Here is a 12,927-nt window from a genome sequence, read left to right on the forward strand (position 1 = left end):
CTGAATAACAGAGATTTTGTACCGTGGGATGGCAAAACCACAGTTATTGTTTACTGGGGTATACCACACTTTTTTAAATAGATATACTTCCGGCTGAACAGTGAGCGACACACTCAAACTGCTTTTTTTTTAGATACCAAAGGCCCAAAACTGGATAGTACAGCGATTTGACCCGTGGAACTGCGAAACCACACTGGGATGTCGGGCCTACACAAGACTATTTTCAACAGATATATTTTTGTGTCACAACAGTCAGGAGACACTACTGTTTTTCTTTACGGAAAAAACGACCAAAAGCTGAATAATAGAGATTTTTTACCGTGGGATGGCAAAACCACAGTTATTGTTTACTGGGGTATATCACACTTTTTTAAGTAGAGATATTTGCGGCTGAACAGTGAGCGACACACTCAAACTGCTTTTTTTTTAGATACCAGAGGCCCAAAACTGGATAGTACAGCGATTTGACCTATGGAACTGCGAAACCACACTGGGATGTCGGGCCTACACAAGACTATTTTCAAAAGATATAGTTTTGTGTCACAACAGTCAGGAGACACTACTGTTTTTCTTTACCGAAAATATAACAAAACCTGAATAATACAGATTTTTTTACCGTGGGATGGCAAAACCACAGTTATTGTTTACTGGGGTATACCACACTTTTTTAAATAGAGATATTTGTGGCTGAACAGTGAGCGACACACTCAAACTGCTTTTTTTTTAGATAACAAAGGCCCAAAACTGGATAGTACAGCGATTTGACCCGTGGAACAGCGAAACCACACTGGGATGTCGGGCCTACACAAGACTATTTTCAACAGATATATTTTTGTGTCACAACAGTCAGGAGACACTACTATTTTTCTTTACCGAAAATATACCAAAACCTGAATAATAGAGATTTTTTACCGTGGGATGGCAAAACCACAGTTATTGTTTACTGGGGTATACCACACTTTTTAAATAGAGATATTTGCGGCTGAACAGTGAGCGACACACTCAAACTGCTTTTTTTTTGCATACCAAAGGCCCAAAACTGGATAGTACAGCGATTTGACCCGTGGAACTGCGAAACCACACTGGGATGCCGGGCCTTCACAAGACTATTTTCAACAGATATATTTTTGTGTCCAACAGTCAGGAGACACTACTATTTTTCTTTACCGAAAATATACCAAAACCTGAATAATAGAGATTTTTTACCGTGGGATGGCAAAACCACAGTTATTGTTTACTGGGGTATACCACACTTTTTAAATAGAGATATTTGCGGCTGAACAGTGAGCGACACACTCAAACTGCTTTTTTTTTGGATATCAAAGGCCCAAAACTGGATAGTACAGCGATTTGACCCGTGGAACTGTGAAACCACACTGGGATGTCGGGCCTTCACAAGACTATTTTCAACAGATATATTTTTATGTCACAACAGTCAGGGGACACTACTGTTTTTATTTACGGAAAAAACTAAAAAAAGCTGAATAATAGAGATTTTGAACCGTGGGATGGCAAAACCACAGTTATTGTTTACTGGGGTATATTAGACTTTTTTAAATAGATATACTTGCAGCTGAACAGTGAGCGACACACTCAAACTGCTTTTTTTTTAGATACCAAAGGTCCAAAACTGGATAGTACAGCGATTTGACCCGTGGAACTGCGAAACCACACTGGGATGTCGGGCCTACACAAGACTATTTTCAACAGATATATTTTTGTGTCACAACAGTCAGGAGACACTACTGTTTTTATTTACGGAAAAAACTACTAAAAGCTGAATAATAGAGATTTTTTACCGTGGGATGGCAAAACCACAGTTGTTGTTTACTGGGGTATACTAGACTTTTTTAAATAGATATACTTGCGGCTGAACAGTGAGCGACACACTCAAACTGCTTTTTTTTAGGTACCAAAGACCCAAAACTGGATAGTACAGCGATTTGACCCGTGAAACTGCGAAACCACACTGGGATGTCGGGCCTACACAAGACTATTTTCAACAGATATAATTTTGTGTCACAACAGTCAGGAGACACTACTATTTTTCTCTACCGAAAATATACCAAAACCTGAATAATATAGATTTTTTCCGTGGGACGGTAAAAACACAGTTATTGTTTACTTGGGTATACCACACTTTTTTAAATAGATATACTTGCGGCTGAACAGTGAGCGACACACTCAAACTGCTTTCTTTTTAGATACCAAAGGCCCAAAACTGGATAGTACAGCGATTTGAGCCGTGGAACTGTGAAACCACACTGGGATGTCGGGCCTTCACAAGACTATTTTCAACAGATATATTTTTGTGTCACAACAGTCAGAGGACACTACTGTTTTTCTTTACGGAAAAAAATACCAAAAGCTGAATAATAGAGATTTTGTACGGTGGGATGGCAAAACCACTGTTATTGTTTACTGGGGTATATCACACTTTTTTAAATAGAGATATTTGCGGCTGAACAGTGAGCGACACATTCAAACTGCTTTTTTTTTAGTTACCAAAGGCCCAAAACTGGATAGTACAGCGATTTGACCCGTGAAACTGCGAAACTACACTGGGATGTTGGGCCTACACAAGACTATTTTCAAAAGATATATTTTTGTGTCACAACAGTCAGGAGACACTACTGTTTTTCTTTACCGAAAATATACCAAAACCTGAATAATAGAGATTTTTTTACCGTGGGATGGCAAAACCACAGTTATTGTTTACTAGGGTATACCACACAATTTTAAATAGAGATATTTGCGGCTGAACAGTGAGCGACACACTCAAACTGCTTTTTTTTTAGATATCAAAGGCCAAAAACTGGATATTACAGCGATTTGACCCATGGAACAGCGAAACCACACTGGGATGTCGGGCCTACACAAGACTATTTTCAACAGATATATTTTTGTGTCACAACAGTCAGGGGACACTACTGTTTTTATTTACGGAAAAAACTACCAAAAGCTGAATAACAGAGATTTTGTACGGTGGGATGGCAAAACCACAGTTATTGTTTACTGGGGTATACCACACTTTTTTAAATAGATATACTTGCGGCTGAACAGTGAGCGACACACTCAAACTGCTTTTTTTTTAGATACCAAAGGTCCAAAACTGGATAGTACAGCGATTTGACCCGTGGAACTGCGAAACCACACTGGGATGTCGGGCCTACACAAGACTATTTTCAACAGATATATTTTTGTGTCACAACAGTCAGGAGACACTACTGTTTTTCTTTACGGAAAAAACTACCAAAAGCTGAATAATAGAGATTTTTTACCGTGGGATGGTAAAACCATAGTTATTGTTTACTGGGGTATATCACACTTTTTTAAATCGAGATATTTGCGGCTGAACAGTGAGCGACACACTCAAACTGCTTTTTTTTTAGATACCAAAGGCCCAAAACTGGATATTACAGCGATTTGACCCATGGAACAGTGAAACCACACTGGGATGTCGGGCCTACACAAGACTATTTTCAACAGATATATTTTTGTGTCACAACAGTCAGGGGAAACTACTGTTTTTATTTACGGAAAAAACTACCAAAAGCTGAATAATAGAGATTTTGTACCGTGGGATGGCAAACCCACAGTTATGGTTTACTGGGGTATACCAGACTTTTTTAAATAGATATACTTGCGGCTGAACAGTGAGCGACACACTCAAACTGCTTTTTTTTAGATACCAAAGGCCCAAAACTGGATAGTACAGCGATTTGACCCGTGGAACTGCGAAACCACACTGGGATGTTGGGCCTACACAAGACTATTTTCAACAGATATATTTTTGTGCCACAACAGTCAGGAGACACTACTATTTTTCTTTACCGAAAATATACCAAAACCTGAATAATAGAGTTTTTTACCGTGGGATGGCAAAACCACAGTTATTGTTTACTTGGGTATACCACACTTTTTTAAATAGAGATATTTGCGGCTGAAAAGTGAGCGACACACTCAAACTGCTTTTTTTTTGGATATCAAAGGCCCAAAACTGGATAGTACAGCGATTTGACCCGTGGAACTGTGAAACCACACTGGGATGTCGGGCCTTCACAAGACTATTTTCAACAGATATATTTTTGTGTCACAACAGTCAGAGGACACTACTGTTTTTCTTTACGGAAAAAACTACCAAAAGCTGAATAATAGAGATTTTTTACCGTGGGATGTCAAAACCACAGTTATTGTTTACTGGGGTATATCACACATTTTTAAATAGAGATATTTGCGGCTGAACAGTGAGCGACACGCTCAAACTGCTTTTTTTTAGATACCAAAGGCCCAAAACTGGATAATACAGCGATTTGACCCGTGGAACTGCGAAACCACACTGGGATGTCGGGCCTACACAAGACTATTTTCAACAGATATATTTTTGTGTCACAACAGTCAGGAGACACTACTGTTTTTTTTTTACGGAAAAAAATACCAAAAGCTGAATAATAGAGATTTTTTACCGTGTGATGGCAAAACCACAGTTATGGTTTACTGGGGTATACCAGACTTTTTTAAATAGATATACTTGCAGCTGAACAGTGAGCGACACACTCAAACTGCTTTTTTTTAGATACCAAAGGCCCAAAACTGGATAGTACAGCGATTTGACCCGTGGAACTGCGAAACCACACTGGGATGTCGGGCCTACACAAGACTATTTTCAACAGATATATTTTTGTGTCACAACAGTCAGGAGACACTACTATTTTTCTTTACCGAAAATATACCAAAACCTGAATAATATAGATTTTTTACCGTGGGACGGCAAAACCACAGTTATTGTTTACTGGGGTATACCAAACTTTTTTAAATAGAGATATTTGCGGCTGAACAGTGAGCGACACACTCAAACTGCTTTTTTTTTAGATACCAGAGGCCCAAAACTGGATAGTACAGCGATTTGACCCATGGAACTGCGAAACCACACTGGGATGTCGGGCCTACACAAGACTATTTTCAAAAGATATAGTTTTGTGTCACAACAGTCAGGAGACACTACTGTTTTTCTTTACCGAAAATTTAACAAAACCTGAATAATAGAGATTTTTTTACCGTGGGATGGCAAAACCACAGTTATTGTTTACTGGGGTATACCACACTTTTTTAAATAGAGATATTTGCGGCTGAACAGTGAGTGACACACTCAAACTGCTTTTTTTTTAGATACCAAAGGCCCAAAACTGGATAGTACAGCGATTTGACCCATGGAACAGCGAAACCACACTGGGATGTCGGGCCTACACAAGACTATTTTCAACAGATATATTTTTGTGTCACAACAGTCAGGGGACACTACTGTTTTTATTTACAGAAAAAAACTACCAAAAGCTGAATAATAGAGATTTTGTACCGTGGGATGGCAAAACCACAGTTATTGTTTACTGGGGTATACCAGACTTTTTTAAATAGATATACTTGCGGCTGAACAGTGAGCGACACACTCAAACTGCTTTTTTTTTTATACCAAAGGCCCAAAACTGGATAGTACAGCGATTTGACCCGTGGAACTGCGAAACCACACTGGGATGTCGGGCCAACACAAGACTATTTTCAACAGATATATTTTTGTGTCACAACAGTCTGGAGACACTATTGTTTTTCTTTACGGAAAAAACTACCAAAAGCTGAATAATAGAGATTTTTTACCGTGGGATGGCAAAACCACAGTTATTGTTTACTGGGGTATATCACACTTTTTTAAATAGAGATATTTGCGGCTGAACAGTGAGCGACACACTCAAACTGCTTTTTTTTTAGATACCAAAGGCCCAAAACTGGATAGTACAGCGATTTGACCCATGGAACTGCGAAACCACACTGGGATGTCGGGCCTACACAAGACTATTTTCAACAGATATATTTTTGTGTCACAACAGTCAGGAGACACTACTATTTTTCTTTACCGAAAATATACCAAAACCTGAATAATATAGATTTTTTACCGTGGGACGGCAAAACCACAGTTATTGTTTACTGGGGTATACCACACTTTTTTATATAGATATACTTGCGGCTGAACAGTGAGCGACACACTCAAACTGCTTTTTTTTTAGATACCAAAGGCCCAAAACTGGATAATACAGCGATTTGACCCGTGGAACTGTGAAACCACACTGGGATCTCGGGCCTTCACAAGACTATTTTCAACAGATATATTTTTGTGTCACAACAGTCAGAGGACACTACTGTTTTTCTTTACGGAAAAAACTACCAAAAGCTGAATAATAGAGATTTTTTACCGTGGGATGGCAAAACCACAGTTATTGTTTACTGGGGTATATCACACTTTTTTAAATAGAGATATTTGCGGCTGAACAGTGAGCGACACACTCAAACTGCTTTTTTTTAGATACCAAAGGCCCAAAACTGGATAGTACAGCGATTTGACCCGTGAAACTGCGAAACCACACTGGGATGTTGGGCCTATACAAGACTTTTTTCAAAAGATATATTTTTGTGTCACAACAGTCAGGAGACACTACTATTTTTCTTTACCAAAAATATACCAAAACCTGAATAATAGAGATTTTTTTACCGTGGGATGGCAAAACCACAGTTATTGTTTACTGGGGTATACCACACATTTTTAAATAGAGATATTTGCGGCTGAACAGTGAGCGACACACTCAAACTGCTTTTTTTTTAGATACCAAAGGCCCAAAACTGGATATTACAGCGATTTGACCCATGGAACAACGAAACCACACTGGGATGTCGGGCCTACACAAGACTATTTTCAACAGATATATTTTTGTGTCACAACAGTCAGGGGACACTACTGTTTTTATTTACGGAAAAAACTACCAAATGCTGAATAACAGAGATTTTGTACCGTGGGATGGCAAAACCACAGTTATTGTTTACTGGGGTATACCACACTTTTTTAAATAGATATACTTGCGGCTGAACAGTGAGCGACACACTCAAACTGCTTTTTTTTTAGATACCAAAGGCCCAAAACTGGATAGTACAGCGATTTGACCCATGGAACAGCGAAACCACACTGGGATGTCGGGCCTACACAAGACTATTTTCAACAGATATATTTTTGTGTCACAACAGTCAGGGGACACTACTGTTTTTATTTACGGAAAAAAACTACCAAAAGCTGAATAATAGAGATTTTGTACCGTGGGATGGCAAAACCACAGTTATTGTTTACTGGGGTATACCAGACTTTTTTAAATAGATATACTTGCGGCTGAACAGTGAGCGACACACTCAAACTGCTTTTTTTTTAGATACCAAAGGCCCAAAACTGGATAGTACAGCGATTTGACCCGTGAAACTGCGAAACCACACTGGGATGTTGGGCCTACACAAGACTATTTTCAAAAGATATATTTTTGTGTCACAACAGTCAGGAGACACTACTGTTTTTCTTTACCAAAAATATACCAAAACCTGAAAAATAGAGATTTTTTTACCGTGGGATGGCAAAACCACAGTTATTGTTTACTGGGGTATACCACACATTTTTAAATAGAGATATTTGCGGCTGAACAGTGAGCGACACACTCAAACTGCTTTTTTTTTAGATACCAAAGGCCCAAAACTGGATATTACAGCGATTTGACCCATGGAACAACGAAACCACACTGGGATGTCGGGCCTACACAAGACTATTTTCAACAGATATATTTTTGTGTCACAACAGTCAGGGGACACTACTGTTTTTATTTACGGAAAAAACTACCAAATGCTGAATAACAGAGATTTTGTACCGTGGGATGGCAAAACCACAGTTATTGTTTACTGGGGTATACCACACTTTTTTAAATAGATATACTTGCGGCTGAACAGTGAGCGACACACTCAAACTGCTTTTTTTTTAGATACCAAAGGCCCAAAACTGGATAGTACAGCGATTTGACCCATGGAACAGCGAAACCACACTGGGATGTCGGGCCTACACAAGACTATTTTCAACAGATATATTTTTGTGTCACAACAGTCAGGGGACACTACTGTTTTTATTTACGGAAAAAAACTACCAAAAGCTGAATAATAGAGATTTTGTACCGTGGGATGGCAAAACCACAGTTATTGTTTACTGGGGTATACCAGACTTTTTTAAATAGATATACTTGCGGCTGAACAGTGAGCGACACACTCAAACTGCTTTTTTTTTAGATACCAAAGGCCCAAAACTGGATAGTACAGCGATTTGACCCGTGGAACTGCGAAACCACACTGGGATGTTGGGCCTACACAAGACTATTTTCAACAGATATATTTTTGTGTCACAACAGTCAGGAGACACTACTGTTTTTATTTACGGAAAAAACTACCAAATGCTGAATAACAGAGATTTTGTACCGTGGGATGGCAAAACCACAGTTATTGTTTACTGGGGTATACCACACTTTTTTAAATAGATATACTTGCGGCTGAACAGTGAGCGACACACTCAAACTGCTTTTTTTTTAGATACCAAAGGCCCAAAACTGGATAGTACAGCGATTTGACCCATGGAACAGCGAAACCACACTGGGATGTCGGGCCTACACAAGACTATTTTCAACAGATATATTTTTGTGTCACAACAGTCAGGGGACACTACTGTTTTTCTTTACGGAAAAAACTACCAAAAGCTGAATAATAGAGATTTTTTACCGTGGGATGGTAAAACCATAGTTATTCTTTACTGGGGTATATCACACTTTTTTAAATCGAGATATTTGCGGCTGAACAGTGAGCGACACACTCAAACTGCTTTTTTTTTAGATACCAAAGGCCCAAAACTGGATATTACAGCGATTTGACCCATGGAACAGTGAAACCACACTGGGATGTCGGGCCTACACAAGACTATTTTCAACAGATATATTTTTGTGTCACAACAGTCAGGGGAAACTACTGTTTTTATTTACGGAAAAAACTACCAAAAGCTGAATAATAGAGATTTTGTACCGTGGGATGGCAAACCCACAGTTATGGTTTACTGGGGTATACCAGACTTTTTTAAATAGATATACTTGCGGCTGAACAGTGAGCGACACACTCAAACTGCTTTTTTTTAGATACCAAAGGCCCAAAACTGGATAGTACAGCGATTTGACCCATGGAACTGCGAAACCACACTGGGATGTTGGGCCTACACAAGACTATTTTCAACAGATATATTTTTGTGCCACAACAGTCAGGAGACACTACTATTTTTCTTTACCGAAAATATACCAAAACCTGAATAATAGAGTTTTTTACCGTGGGATGGCAAAACCACAGTTATTGTTTACTGGGGTATACCAGACTTTTTTAAATAGATATATTTGCGGCTGAAAAGTGAGCGACACACTCAAACTGCTTTTTTTTTGGATATCAAAGGCCCAAAACTGGATAGTACAGCGATTTGACCCGTGGAACTGTGAAACCACACTGGGATGTCGGGCCTTCACAAGACTATTTTCAACAGATATATTTTTGTGTCACAACAGTCAGAGGACACTACTGTTTTTCTTTACGGAAAAAACTACCAAAAGCTGAATAATAGAGATTTTTTACCGTGGGATGTCAAAACCACAGTTATTGTTTACTGGGGTATATCACACTTTTTTAAATAGAGATATTTGCGGCTGAACAGTGAGCGACACGCTCAAACTGCTTTTTTTTAGATACCAAAGGCCCAAAACTGGATAGTACAGCGATTTGACCCGTGGAACTGCGAAACCACACTGGGATGTCGGGCCTACACAAGACTATTTTCAACAGATATATTTTTGTGTCACAACAGTCAGGAGACACTACTGTTTTTTTTTTACGGAAAAAAATACCAAAAGCTGAATAATAGAGATTTTTTACCGTGGGATGGCAAAACCACAGTTATGGTTTACTGGGGTATACCAGACTTTTTTAAATAGATATACTTGCGGCTGAACAGTGAGCGACACACTCAAACTGCTTTTTTTTAGATACCAAAGGCCCAAAACTGGATAGTACAGCGATTTGACCCGTGGAACTGCGAAACCACACTGGGATGTCGGGCCTACACAAGACTATTTTCAACAGATATATTTTTGTGTCACAACAGTCAGGAGACACTACTATTTTTCTTTACCGAAAATATACCAAAACCTGAATAATATAGATTTTTTACCGTGGGACGGCAAAACCACAGTTATTGTTTACTGGGGTATACCAAACTTTTTTAAATAGAGATATTTGCGGCTGAACAGTGAGCGACACACTCAAACTGCTTTTTTTTTAGATACCAGAGGCCCAAAACTGGATAGTACAGCGATTTGACCCATGGAACTGCGAAACCACACTGGGATGTCGGGCCTACACAAGACTATTTTCAAAAGATATAGTTTTGTGTCACAACAGTCAGGAGACACTACTGTTTTTCTTTACCGAAAATTTAACAAAACCTGAATAATAGAGATTTTTTTACCGTGGGATGGCAAAACCACAGTTATTGTTTACTGGGGTATACCACACTTTTTTAAATAGATATACTTGCGGCTGAACAGTGAGCGACACACTCAAACTGCTTTTTTTTTAGATACCAAAGGCCCAAAACTGGATAGTACAGCGATTTGACCCGTGGAACTGCGAAACCACACTGGGATGTTGGGCCTACACAAGACTATTTTCAACAGATATATTTTTGTGTCACAACAGTCAGGAGACACTACTGTTTTTATTTACGGAAAAAACTACCAAATGCTGAATAACAGAGATTTTGTACCGTGGGATGGCAAAACCACAGTTATTGTTTACTGGGGTATACCACACTTTTTTAAATAGATATACTTGCGGCTGAACAGTGAGCGACACACTCAAACTGCTTTTTTTTTAGATACCAAAGGCCCAAAACTGGATAGTACAGCGATTTGACCCATGGAACAGCGAAACCACACTGGGATGTCGGGCCTACACAAGACTATTTTCAACAGATATATTTTTGTGTCACAACAGTCAGGGGACACTACTGTTTTTCTTTACGGAAAAAACTACCAAAAGCTGAATAATAGAGATTTTTTACCGTGGGATGGTAAAACCATAGTTATTCTTTACTGGGGTATATCACACTTTTTTAAATCGAGATATTTGCGGCTGAACAGTGAGCGACACACTCAAACTGCTTTTTTTTTAGATACCAAAGGCCCAAAACTGGATATTACAGCGATTTGACCCATGGAACAGTGAAACCACACTGGGATGTCGGGCCTACACAAGACTATTTTCAACAGATATATTTTTGTGTCACAACAGTCAGGGGAAACTACTGTTTTTATTTACGGAAAAAACTACCAAAAGCTGAATAATAGAGATTTTGTACCGTGGGATGGCAAACCCACAGTTATGGTTTACTGGGGTATACCAGACTTTTTTAAATAGATATACTTGCGGCTGAACAGTGAGCGACACACTCAAACTGCTTTTTTTTAGATACCAAAGGCCCAAAACTGGATAGTACAGCGATTTGACCCATGGAACTGCGAAACCACACTGGGATGTTGGGCCTACACAAGACTATTTTCAACAGATATATTTTTGTGCCACAACAGTCAGGAGACACTACTATTTTTCTTTACCGAAAATATACCAAAACCTGAATAATAGAGTTTTTTACCGTGGGATGGCAAAACCACAGTTATTGTTTACTGGGGTATACCAGACTTTTTTAAATAGATATATTTGCGGCTGAAAAGTGAGCGACACACTCAAACTGCTTTTTTTTTGGATATCAAAGGCCCAAAACTGGATAGTACAGCGATTTGACCCGTGGAACTGTGAAACCACACTGGGATGTCGGGCCTTCACAAGACTATTTTCAACAGATATATTTTTGTGTCACAACAGTCAGAGGACACTACTGTTTTTCTTTACGGAAAAAACTACCAAAAGCTGAATAATAGAGATTTTTTACCGTGGGATGTCAAAACCACAGTTATTGTTTACTGGGGTATATCACACTTTTTTAAATAGAGATATTTGCGGCTGAACAGTGAGCGACACGCTCAAACTGCTTTTTTTTAGATACCAAAGGCCCAAAACTGGATAGTACAGCGATTTGACCCGTGGAACTGCGAAACCACACTGGGATGTCGGGCCTACACAAGACTATTTTCAACAGATATATTTTTGTGTCACAACAGTCAGGAGACACTACTGTTTTTTTTTTACGGAAAAAAATACCAAAAGCTGAATAATAGAGATTTTTTACCGTGGGATGGCAAAACCACAGTTATGGTTTACTGGGGTATACCAGACTTTTTTAAATAGATATACTTGCGGCTGAACAGTGAGCGACACACTCAAACTGCTTTTTTTTAGATACCAAAGGCCCAAAACTGGATAGTACAGCGATTTGACCCGTGGAACTGCGAAACCACACTGGGATGTCGGGCCTACACAAGACTATTTTCAACAGATATATTTTTGTGTCACAACAGTCAGGAGACACTACTATTTTTCTTTACCGAAAATATACCAAAACCTGAATAATATAGATTTTTTACCGTGGGACGGCAAAACCACAGTTATTGTTTACTGGGGTATACCAAACTTTTTTAAATAGAGATATTTGCGGCTGAACAGTGAGCGACACACTCAAACTGCTTTTTTTTTAGATACCAGAGGCCCAAAACTGGATAGTACAGCGATTTGACCCATGGAACTGCGAAACCACACTGGGATGTCGGGCCTACACAAGACTATTTTCAAAAGATATAGTTTTGTGTCACAACAGTCAGGAGACACTACTGTTTTTCTTTACCGAAAATTTAACAAAACCTGAATAATAGAGATTTTTTTACCGTGGGATGGCAAAACCACAGTTATTGTTTACTGGGGTATACCACACTTTTTTAAATAGAGATATTTGCGGCTGAACAGTGAGTGACACACTCAAACTGCTTTTTTTTTAGATACCAAAGGCCCAAAACTGGATAGTACAGCGATTTGACCCATGGA

Source organism: Phyllobates terribilis, unplaced genomic scaffold, assembly GCF_046119375.1.
Source record: "Phyllobates terribilis strain yellow unplaced genomic scaffold, ASM4611937v1 Scaffold_3__8_contigs__length_932513732, whole genome shotgun sequence".
NCBI lineage: Eukaryota > Metazoa > Chordata > Amphibia > Anura > Dendrobatidae > Phyllobates > Phyllobates terribilis.